Genomic DNA, 12,650 nt, shown 5'->3' on the forward strand with positions numbered 1-12,650 from the left:
CTGAAATGCCGCCCACAGTGGCTCCTGGAACACCGGGCTCATACATGCATGAAATCTACGTGACAATTTGGCATAAGGCTCATGCCACTTCAACCAGGCTTAGCAAGTTAACACCAAAGTTTGCTGTTTGGTCAAATTATATAATTTCCTTCTCATTTAGATAAACACTACATATTTGGTCACCTGTTTTCAAAAAGCAACTGATCGACCGATTCCAAGAAAGGATCATAGGATGAGATTCATAGTCCAGAACCAAGGGTGAACGCAGAGTTTGGCGAAACCTGGCCAATCAGGTGCCCTGGGGCGAAGTGGGCTGCAGGCTAAAGTCAGCTCAACGGCAACCGAACACCCAGACCAAAGGTTTTGTGTACGCACCATTCCCTTCGAGAAGCCTCTCACGCCTACGTTGGAGAGATCTGCCATTCACTACACACGCACGTACCTGCCAGGCACAGCTACCTGGAGGCCTCACCGCTCTCTCAAGGTCCCCATCGCACTGCCCCCCAGCTCGGCTCTTCCTCAGCTCACCGTGAGTGTTCCTGGCCCACACTCGCTGCTCTCATCCGATTTCCCCTCGTGCACCACACCCGCAAGTCCACTCCCCCGTTACCCTGCGAATTCCTCACCTTTGCCTCTTCTGTCTTCCCACTGTCACCTCCTGGCTCTATGCCTGATTCTTCTCCCTCCAGCAAGCTGTTGGCCCTCTAATCTCCCCACAGTCCTACCCACCCAGCGAACTGCGAGCAGAGCTTTCGAAAGTTCAAAAAGCAGTTCAATGGAGGCTGGCGCTGTGGCACAGTGGGTTAAAGCCCTGGCCTGAAGCATCCCATATGGGCGCTGGTTCTAATCCCAGCTGCTCCTCTTCCAATCCAGCTCTCTGCTATGGTCTGGGAAAGCAGTAGAAGATGGCCCAAGTCCTGCCCCCACTTGGGAGACCCGGAAGATGCTCCTGGCTCCTGGCTTTGGATCATCACAGCTCCGGCTGTTATGGCCATCTGGGGAGTGAACCAGCGGATGTAAGCCCTCTCTGTCTCTACCTCTCTCTGTAACTCTTTCAAATAAATAAAATAAATCTTTTCTAAAAAATTAAAAAAAAAAAAACAGTTCAAGGGCATCAGCTTTTCTACCAAATAAATACCAGATTCCTTATTCTGACAATCTAATGGCTCCAAACTTACCCTCACCCTAAAGGCCAGCCCAAATTGCACAACTGCTGCCAAGTTAGGCCCTCAAACCGTCTGCGTCCCTGAGACCATGGCCAGCTAATCCTTTGCCGGAAACACTTCTGCCCTCTCCACCTGCCAAAGGGTGATTTACTGCCGTAATGTAATGCTGAGTAAAAACCATGCATAAACAACGGCCATGTGAGTACAACGGTTTCATCACGCTCACTCCTTCTTGCTGTCTCCATCACTCTGCCCATCAATCGATCTGGCCAGAGGAAACTGGGTTTTAAAAGATATATGCCACGTTGTTAAAAGGCGATTTCTGGGGACAGGCATTGTGGCACAGCAGGTTGGGCTGCCACTCGCGATGCCAGCAGTTTGAGCCCTGGCAGTTCACTTCTGGTCCAGCTCCCTGCTAATGTGCCTGGGAAGGAAGCAGAGGTAGTCCAAGTGCGTGAGCCCTTGTTCCCCATGTGGGAGACCCAGGTGGGATTCTGGGGTTCCTGGCATTGGCTTGAAGCACACCTGGCTGTTGTGACCATTTGGGGAGTAAACCAGTGGATGGAAGCTCTCGCTCTCTCTCCCCCTCCTTGTCATTCTGTCAAATATATCTTTTTTAAAAAAAGGATCTTTCTCTTAGCACAATTCTGTTTTTGTTTTGTTTTGACAGGCAGAGTGGTCAGTGAGAGAGAGACAGAGAGAAAGGTCTTCCTTTGCCGTTGGTTCACCCTCCAATGGCTGCCGCGGCCAGTGCCCTGTGGCCGGCGCACCGCGCTGATCTGAAGCCAGGAGCCAGGTGCTTCTCCTGGTCTCCCATGGGGTGCAGGGCCCAAGCACTTGGGCCATCCTCCACTGCCTTCCCGGGCCACAGCAGATAGCTCGCCTGGAAGAGGGACAACCAGGACAGAATCCGGCGCCCCTACCGGGACTAGAACCCGGTGTGCCGGCACCGCAAGGCGGAGGATTAGCCTAGTGAGCCACGGTGCCAGCCACAATTCTGTTTTTAATATCCAATTCTCTTTTTCTACTGAGAATGCATACTATTTTATAATAAGAAAAAGTTATGTTTTGAAACAATAATTTTAGTTGGATAAAAGTCCTGTCCACCCTTCAAAGCTCTGTCCACAGGTAAGTGGCTTTGTAAAACCTTTGTCATCATGGATGTGTGTGGACTCCCTTTCTTTCCTCGGCAGGCTCACACACGTACTCGCGTGCACATACAGTAACACGGTTAGGAGCACAGTCTTTGAAGTCAGAGACCCACATGTGAAATCACCCTTGACCGTGGTTATAGGCAGCTTTGCACCCCTCCAAAATTTCTATGTGGAAGCTCTAGTGCCCAACACCTCAGACCACGGCTGTGTTTGGACACAGGGCTTTGAAAAGGGTAATTACGGTTAGACGAGGTCACAGAGATGAGCCCTCGGCCACCCTGACTGGCATCCTCAGAACAGGAGATTTGGACAAAGAGACACAGCTGACATGTGGGCCTGGAGGGATGACGGCGGGCAGAGGCAGCATCTGCAAGCCACAGAGAGGCCCCGGGATGCAATCACCCTGCCAGCACCTTGACCTTGAACCCCCAGCCTCCCAGTACATTCCTGCTGTTGAATTCCACTATGGCAGCTCTAACACACAAACTCAACTGTCAGTTTGTTGTATCCCTGCCTGTCCCCACCAGCCTGGAGCCACCACAAGGCCACCCTCTGCTCTCAGCCAGGTGGCCCTCAGCATCAGCACATGCATGCGGCAACAGCACCAGGGCTCTTTATTTTACGATGGCAGGCTTTTAAAGTGCAAACCTGTTCATCAAAAAATCACCCCCGGGGGCCCACGTCAGGATGCTGGTTGGGGTCCCAGCTGCTCTGCTTCCAATCCAGCTCCCTCCTCGTGCTCCTGATAAAGCCACAGATGATGGCCTAAGTGCTTGGACCTTTGCCACCCAAGTGGGAGACCTGCATGTAGCTCCTGGCTCCTGGCTTCAGCCTGGCCCAATTCAGTCTGTTGCAGCCACTCGGGGAATGAACCAACAGATAGAAGATCTCTCTTCACCCCCGCCCCCATCACTCTCTTTCAAATAAATAGTTTAAAAAATCATTTTATAACAGAACTGTGTGTTAATATATAATTAAATGATATATAATTAATAAAGTTTAAAAATGTTGAAGGATTGTGAAAACGAGAGGGGCACACGTATCCCTCACACAGGTTCTCTGGGCACCCCAGCCACAGCGCCTGTGCCTCAGCTCATGTGACCAGGAGTCATTCCCTTCCAGCCCCACTCCTCCTCACCGTTGGATGCTCAGGGCTGCCATAGCTAAAGCAGTTTCCGGAATGTTCCATGAGTGACAACTTTCAATCGCCAGCATCCTCATCAATCTGCCCCCTGGGTCTTGTTTTGTTTGGAGTTGGGTGGGCGGTGCCAGTGGAAGGAAAAACGCCATTTTTATAATTTTTTTAAACAGTGTCTGAGGCAGCTACATTCTTCATACCACAATTCCTGGGCCAGCTCTGTGGTCTGTGCTGCTGTACCCTGGATGGTGGGGCTGTGCCCCCTCGCTCCCCCCAACCCTGAGCCTGGTCACTAGAAATCAGGACACACTTAAGCCACCCCATCTCCGCCATTATTTTCACAGAAAGTTAACTTTGGCAAGCAAGAGCATTTTTATTAGTACTTAATAAGCCAGTTCTAAACTGCATTTAGCTGAAATCAAAGGTACATTTCAGTTTATCTAGACACAATGTCTTAGGAGTATCCTCAGAGAACAGGTCAATAACGCCGGGCTGGAGAAAGACCCTGCGCCCATTCTGCTTCCTTGGCTACGCCGGAGTCAGGAACTTTCAGGTCAGTGAACAGAATGTTCCGTATTCCAGTAATTGGCCCTACATAACGTGGAAATGAAGGCGAGGGCCGGGGGCGGGAGAGGCAGGCGAAAGAACCAGCTCTTGGGAAACAGAAATCATGCACTTAGGCCTCCCCATGCACTTTCTCTGCTGAACCCCATGAGCTGCACACGTTTGTCTGAAAGAGAGAAACCCGAGGTTGCATCCTGATGGGTTTTCCATTAGTGACTGCTTGCAAGACATGCGTGCCCAATTAATGTTTTGACATTGGAACTTTACTATTTTAATTTCTACTTATTTAGTTGTCTTTTGCTTCCTATTATGGATGACTTGACAACGTGTAGGTTAACCATTAAATTGCCAATTATTTTTGTTTCTCTCGATTCTTTGAAATATTATTTTTCCACAAATTAGAAAACTATCAAAAATTTTATAGTTAGGGGTTGGCACTGAGGCATAGTAGATAAAGCCTCCGCCTGTAGTGCCATCCCATATGAGCACCGGTTCATGTCCCGGCTGCTCCACTTCCGATCCAACACCCTGCTTAATGCACCTGGAAAACAGTGGACGATGGCCTAAAGGCTTGGGCCCCTGCACCTGAGTGGGAGATCCAGAAGAAGCTCCTGGCTCCTGGCTTCAGATTGGGCTAGCTCCAGCGGTTGCGGCCATTTGTGGAGTGAACCAGTGGAAGGAAGATCTGTCTCTCCTTTTCTCTCTCTCTCTCTCTCTCTTCCTCTCTCTCTCTCTCTCTCTCTCTCTCTCTGTAACTCTGCCTGTCAAATAAATACATAAACAAACCAACCTTTATAGTTGGCAGGTTAGTTATAAGTTCTTTAGATTTAATTGAAATGAGATGTAGGAAGAGAAGACCAAGATATATCCAAATTATAAGGCTAATAACAAGTCTTACTTCTTTAGCTATGGGAAAAAAACCAGTGAGGTATAGTGGAGACAGGGAGGGCTGGGACGCCTGGACTCAGAGTCCCTGGGTTAAAAGGATGTGGTAGAACAATTCTCATCTTTAAATGCCCCAAATGACTGAAACTCGGATTTTCATAATTATTTAAGAGTCCCTTAAGGAGTGTAAGGAAGATAAAACTCTGATTGAAATTAAATGGGTATAATTTCATGAGGAATTTGTAACAGCTCTGTGCAGGGTTGGGACTGTCATGCAGAGTTGTAGATTTTTTTTTTTTTTTTTTTTTTTGCCCTATAACCATTTCATTATATTAAACACTCCATGAAAAGCTAAGTAATGGCAGGGGTGAGACTGCAGTTTTTTCTCGCTTGATCTGTCCTGTGTCGCTGTTGGCCGAGCAGCTCCACCTCCCAGAGGGAGCCCTGCCCTGCAGAAAGCGTTTACTGTGGCTTTGAAGGCGGCGTCCACCCCACACTGACTCCAAGGCTCTGGGGGCTGGACCGCAACAAACGACACTGTTAGCGAAGCACTGGATGGAGCGGCTCCCTGGGTTGGGGTTATATCATAGGAAACTCCACGGGACGTAAAGAGAGTAAGTGGGAGGTTTGAATTCCCAAGAGAGAGTGAAAAGTGTTGGGGAATTCTTCAGGCAGGGCGCGTGGTGGTTTCAGGCCCAGCTCTCAGAGCGCTCAGACGATTCATTGTGCTTCCTCGGGCCTCAGTTTCTCCATCTGAACATGAGAACACATCTGGAACCATCTCAGGAGTTTCTCTGGGATTCAACAGTCAGTCAGTCTGCAGGTCCTGCATCTCACGACCCGGGCTGCATGAGCTCTGAGGGGAAATACAGGATCTTGTCATCCAGCTGCCAGGATTTTAACGTGGGTGGAAAGAACAGATTTCAAGTTCACAGAAATGAAATAGAAATGGCTCAACAGGGGGCCGACATTGTGGTGTAGCAGGTAAAGCTGCAGCCTGTGACACCAGCATCCCCTATGGGCGCCGGTTCAAGTCCCAGCTGCTCCACTTCCCATCCAGTTCCCTGCTAGTGGCCTGGGAAAGCAGCGGAGGATGACCCAAGTGCTTGGACCCCTGGCACCCATGTGAGCGATCTGGATGGAGTTCCAGGCTCCTGCCTTCAGCCTGGCCCAGCCCCAGCCATTGTTGTAATCATCCGAGGAGTGAACCAGCAGATGGAAGATCTCTCTCTCCATCTTTCCTTCTCTCTCTGTAACTCTACCTTTCAAATAAATAAATAAATCTTAAAAAAAAAAAGAAATGGCTAAACATATTATGTCATTTGTAATTTTAAACAGCAAACCAAAGCAATGATAAACCATCATCACCTATCAGATCAGCAATGATGAAAGTTCAGATCCCCAGCATTGACTGGGTGATGAGAAACTGGCATTTCAATACTGCTGGTGTTAATGGAGATCGGGATGGAGCCCCAGGCACTCATGCATCCAAAGGTAAAACACAAATCTTCAAGGAGGAATCTCCCACCTGGGAGTTTGGCTTACAGATTACTTGCAAAAGGAGATTAAGCCCTGTGCACAGAAATGCCTATGACGCTGTTTGAATTAATTGTTTGAAAGATAACATGAACAGCATACAGAAGCTCTTGAGCAGGAAAATGATTAAATTATAACACGTGCAGCTTACGGGATCGAGTGCGGTACTAGCGTTGCTTTGCTGTGCGAATGTGAAAAAATGCCAATATTAAGTGAAAAGTTGTGTTGAAAAGCCACATGCACAATGTGCTACAATTTAAGAAAGGAAAGATGAGAACATTGTTTTCAGAGAGAAATGTTAAGACTTGTTTTATTTATTTGAAAGGCAAAGTTACAGAGAGCGAGAGAGAGAGCGAGAGAGAGAGAGAGAGAGAGAGAGGTCTTCCATCTGCTGATTCACTCCCCCAATGGCCACAACAGCCTGGGCCAGCCCTGGTCTCCCACGTGGGTATGGGGTCCCAAGGACTCGGGCCATTTTCCACTGCTTTCCCAGGCATATTAGCAGGGAGCTGCATCTGAAGTGGAGCAACTGGGACTTGAACCGGTGCCCATATGGGATGCCAGCACTGCAGGAGGTAGCGTTGCCCACTATGCCACAATGCTGGCCCTGAGAAAATTTTCTTGAACTCTGTCATTTTAGTCACGGGGGACTGGTGGTTAGAGGAGGGGAGAGCCTTTTGTCATTTCATTTTTAAGAAAGAGATTTATTTACTTGTTTAACAGAGTAACAGAGAGCTCATCCATCTGCTGGTTCACTCCCCAGATGCCCCCAACAGCCAGGGTCTCCCTCGTGGATGGCAGGAACCTGAGGACTTATGCCATGCTGTGCTGCCTCCCGGGGCACATTAACAGGAGGCTGGGGAGGGCCCAGGACTCTAATAGGGGAGGGGGTCCCAAGCGGCAGCTTCACCTGCTCTACTACAGCGCCCACCCCTTGTGTTACTTTCTCTGTGAATTTTTTTTACCATAATCATTTATAATTTTTTTTTAATTACAAGGAACAGCCTTGAGAAAAGGTGGGGAGGAGGTGTCACATAATGACGTCACAGCGGGACGCACGGGGGATGCGGTGCTGAGGCCGGCGGGGACCTTGGCTACGCAGGAGCAGAGGGCACTTTGGGGACAGCCGCGCTCTGGCTCTGCCCGGCACCCTTCCCCGTTCTTTGGGAACAGGCGTGCTTTCCTTTCAGGCACCACTTTCTCTCCACCCCTCAGTCCCTGCTGTAGGTCAGGAGGGCTTCAGGGAGGTCCACCGGCCCGCCCACGGCCTGCTCACAGCGTGGGAGCCCCCATCAGAGCTTCGGCTGGAGCCCTGCACAGAGGCGCCCTCCTCCCTCTGAGCCCAGGACGGCTTCCACAAATATCTGTGCTGACCATTGCTCCCACCAGCTGGGTAGAGATTTGCTTTGAAAATAAAGCAAAACACAGGGAGGCAGAACCTGGGTGATGAGAGACTCATTCCTGAGGTCTCAGAGCGCCTGGCTCCAGCCACGCTGTCTTTTCCATTGTTTTCTTTAAAAAAAAAAAAAATTGATACTTTACTTTTTTAAAGATTTACTTATTTGAAAGGCAGAGTTATAAGGAAAAAGGGAGAGAGAGAGAGAGAGAGAGAGAGAGAGAGGTCTTCCATCTGCTGGTTCTCTCCCCAAATGGCCACAACGGCCAGGGTTGGGCCAGGCTGGGGCCAGGCTGAAGCCAGGAGCCTGGAACCTCACTCATCACCTGCTGCTACTCCAGGCACAATGGCAGGGAGCTGGATTGGAAGAGGAGCAGCCGGGTCTTGAACTAGTGCTCCGTGGGAGGCTGGCACTGCAGGCTGTGGCTTCACCTGCCGTGCCCTCAATTGCGTCTCTGGTGTCTGAGTCTTAACAAGTGCTAACAAAACCGCTTCTCTTGGGAGCTGCGTAGAATTAGGCTTCGGTCAGTTTTATTGGAGCCTTGCACGGATACAAGCACCTTGGGAACTCCTTCAACCGTGAACAGTACCGCAGCACCTTGGCGAGCCTTGGCAGCGCTGATGAGAGACAGCTTTGGCTGTTCCCTCCCTGGTTTCTGTCCCCGGTCACCCAGTGCTGACAGACAGCCCAGGGCGATGACTGTTGCCCGGAGCAATCACTCCGATGTTGTGTGTCGCGGCAATGCCTCTGCATAGGACCGTACATACATCCGAACTCGTGCAAGCCACTAATGCCTGTCTCCCCAGCTTTGCCTTACTTGCTGAGCCCTCTCAGGGGGTGGACACTCAGCCATAGACTCCTGGGCTCAACCCTTCACCACAGAGCAGCTTTTACCAAAGCAGAAGGACCGGGCAAAGCTGCACAGAACCTCACTAAAACCTGGCACGCTATGTTTGATATTTTTGATGTGGGGACTCTGCCAGGGGCCAGCCCCGAGGAGACACCCCTATCCCTACTCACACCTACTGCAGGCTCAGAGCCACCCCACAAGGCCTGAAACAGAAGGTGACAGTAACAGGGAGACACCTGACAAGCTGGTGTGTGTGGATCAAAGACCACAGCAAAGGGCCACCTTGCTGGCTCTGCACCTCCCCCCTCCCCCCCGCTGTGATGGGCTGGCTGTGCCCCTGACACGGTCTGCCCTCTGCCCGTCAGGACCTGCAGCACTCCTGGGGACCATAGAGGTTGCAGGCTATGCATTCCAGCCCGAGATTTTTTTGGTCTTAACAAACTCAAAGGCAGGCACCAAATGAGGGCACTGGAAACCCCATGAGAACACACTGGTGTGTTTGATTCAGGTCTTCCCACAGCTCCATGTCTGAGTCCGTTCTTAAAGTGCCACAGCCTTGGGCTGCTTGGGAACAGACATTTGTGGGGGCTGGAAGGCTGAGCCCGGGGTGCCAGCAGGACACGTGCTAGAAGACTCTCCTCTGGATGTGACCTTCTGTTCAGCCTCACACGGTGCTAAGAAGCTAGACAGCCCTCGGGGTTTCTCTTAGGAGGCAACTAACCCCACTCCTGAAGCCTACGCCCTTGTAACCTGACCTGCCTCCCAGAGGCCCCACCTCCTGACACCAGCCCTTCAACTTGTGGGTTTGGGAGATGCAAACATCCGCCCTATAGCACTCTGTGACTTTCACACGTGGCCCACCCCGGCTTCGGGGCCGCCCAGCGGATTCTGGCTGGACTGCATAGCTGCAAACATTGCCATCTGCGGGGAGAGCCACTGACAAGTGCATTTTAACATTATGTTTGTTTGTTTGTTTGTTTGGACAGGCAGAGTGGATAGTGAGAGAGAGACAGACAGAGAGAAAGGACTTCCTTTTTGCCGTTGGTTCACCCTCCAATGGCCGCTGCAGATGGCGCATCTTGCTGATCCGAAGCCAGGAAACAGGTGCTTCTCCTGGTCTCCCCATGTGGGTGCAGGGCCCAAGGACTTGGGCCATCCTCTACTGCCTTCCCGGGCCATAGCAGAGAGCTGGCCTGGAAGAGGGGCAACCAAGATAGACTCCGGCACCCCAACCGGGACTAGAACCCGGTGTGCCGGCGCCGCAAGGCGGAGGATTAGCCTGTTGAACCACGGCGCCGGCCTTAACATTATTTTTGGATCAAGATCGTCAGGATTGGTTTTAATGCCATTTAGCTCAAAGGCGTGGTTTGCTTGGTTCTGTCCTACACGCATTCTCTGGAATCCACTTCTCTTTCCTGCATTTGCAGTGTTGCACCTGCTCTCTCTCCCTGTCGGTTTACTTTATTTTGGTCCACTCTGTACACCATCACCCCTACCTGGGCAACCCTTCCTCTGAATGCATGGGATTTGGAATCAGGCAAAATCATGAATGAACCTCAAGTCATTCACATCTCTGTTCTCAAAATATACATTAGCATGATGCATGGTGGGTGGTGTAAGCATGTGTATTCAGAGAATCTAGCCTATTCCTCAGTGTCTGTAGAAAAATCGAGAATGCCCTCAGCCAGTCACTGTCAGGATTTGCTGAGCACCGACCGACATGACACCTTGGAAGGAAGTTCTGGTCAAGTATTTAGGTGACTACAGTACCAACTGACACTTAAAAAAAGCTTTATTTATTTACAAGAGAGGCAGAGAGAGACAGACAGAGCTCCCATCCACTTGTTTACTTCCCAGTCACCTACAATGTCCTGGCTGGGCCAGGCAGAAGCCAGAGGGTTGGAGCAACCTGGGTCTCCCATGTGAGTGGCTCAATGACTTAGCCATTATTGATGCCTCCCAGGGTGTACGTCAGCAGGAGTTTGGAGTGAGGCACTCTGGTGTGGGACACGGTGTCCTAGCCACTAGGCCAAACGCCTGCCCCTCACTGACATTCTGACTTCATGCTTCCCAAAGGGCCTGAGTCGGAACCATTCACTTAAGCTTCTCCCACGATGCTGACCCATAGAACCAGCTGATGCTGTAAATATTCACTATTTAAAAATTTTTAATTATGTTTATTTATTTGAAAGACAGAGACACATGGAGAAAGAGAGAGCTCTCATTTGCTGGTTCACTGCCCAGATGCCCATACCAGCCAGGGCTGGACTAGGCCAATGCCAGGGGCTAGGAACTCCAGCCGGGAATCCCACATGGGTGGCAGGGACCCAACTATTTTAGCCATCACTGCTGCCTCCCATGGTGCACATTAGCAGGGAGCTGGACCCCGGAGCCAGAGCTGGGATTCAAAAGCAGGTGATCTGATATGGGCTGTGGGCATCCCAAGTGGTGTCTTAACCTCTGTACCAATGCCTACCTTTCTCCTGCTGTGTTTTGCCTTCCACAAGGGGCACCCAGGGCAGGGAAAATGGCAAAACCCTCTCTGCCAAGCTTGCCTCAGCCTGTGCCATCCATCTGTGGCTCTGCACCCAGTGGGTGGAGAATGAGGGTGGCCGCTTACACTGTGTTCTACAAGCGTGGATGTGCTTCTGACTTGGGTCAGATTAGTGCGTGGAAGATGTTCAACAAACAGCACTTGGGTTCATTCATTTATTCACGAAGGCCCTCTTCAGTCAGGACCTATCCTAATCTGGGGAGTCTAAGTCCTCCCTGCCTCTAAATACCTTCTCTTATGTTGACCTGGTTCCCTGGATCCCCCTGTTATCCCCCAAGTATTCCCCCACCACAAATATCAATAATAGCATAATGTGAATTAATTTGTTCAAGATTAAAAAGCTGCTGGGGCTGGCATTGCGGTGGGCATAGCAAGTAAGTCCACGGCCTGCAATGCCAGCATCCTATAGGGATGCTTGTTCAAGTCCCAGCTGCTCCACTTCCCATCCAGCTGCCTGCTAATGGCCTGGGAAAAGCAGGAGAAGATGGCTCAAGTGCTTGGGCCCCCTCCTACCCACGTGGAAGACCTGGAAGTAGCTCCTTGCTCCTGGATTCGGCCTGTCCCAGCCCTGGCCGTTGCAGCCATCTGAGGAGTGAACCAGCGCATGGAAGATCTCTCTTTCCCTCTCACTCTGTAACTAATTTTTAAATAAATCAATCAATCTTAAAAAAATTAAAAAGCCATTTCTTTACAAGATCTCACGGAAATAAGACAAAGAAGTGTGTTGTTTGGGAGAAGAAAGTTCCAGAAATCTCCCAATTTTTTCCGGGGTCTGAATTCTATTATAACGGGGAATAGTTATGAAAAATCATACGATACAATTCCTTCCAGTTGTCAAATGAAAAGTTTACTGAAAATTAGTTTTCTGCTCTGTAGATTGACCACGATGCCAACAACCAACAACCGTCTTCTTTCCCATCTTGGCTTTTCCAGAACACATTTCCAACCTGGGGTAGATCCAGCTTTTAAAAGTACAAATATGAAACACCTGTGATCCTTCTGGGTACAAAATACACACAGCTCCTCCAACATCACCCACCATGACGGGAAGTGTGGGGGTGCTTGTGGTTAAAATGTGTCTCCTTTCCAAATTTTGCACAGTTGTGTGACTATGTGGACATGAATGTGATTGCACATGACTGTGCCTCACACACACACACACACACACACACACACACTGCCCTTCTATTTGTTACAGAAAGGGCCTGTTCTCCCTTTCTGTTCGGTTACCTTTCTCAGGGCCCTTTGTGTGCTAAGCTACCGTCCATCTCTCTTCCTTTCGCTCTGAATCTTCCCACCCACTGGTTGTCTTTGCCACGATCAGTCAATCATAATTGGGAAATGTTTGGTTTTATCACTGTTATTGGGTCCCTCCCATGGCAGGCTCTGGGGACATAGCTGGGAAA

This window comes from Lepus europaeus, chromosome 14 (genome assembly GCF_033115175.1).
Source record: "Lepus europaeus isolate LE1 chromosome 14, mLepTim1.pri, whole genome shotgun sequence".
In the NCBI taxonomy this organism is placed as follows: domain Eukaryota; kingdom Metazoa; phylum Chordata; class Mammalia; order Lagomorpha; family Leporidae; genus Lepus; species Lepus europaeus.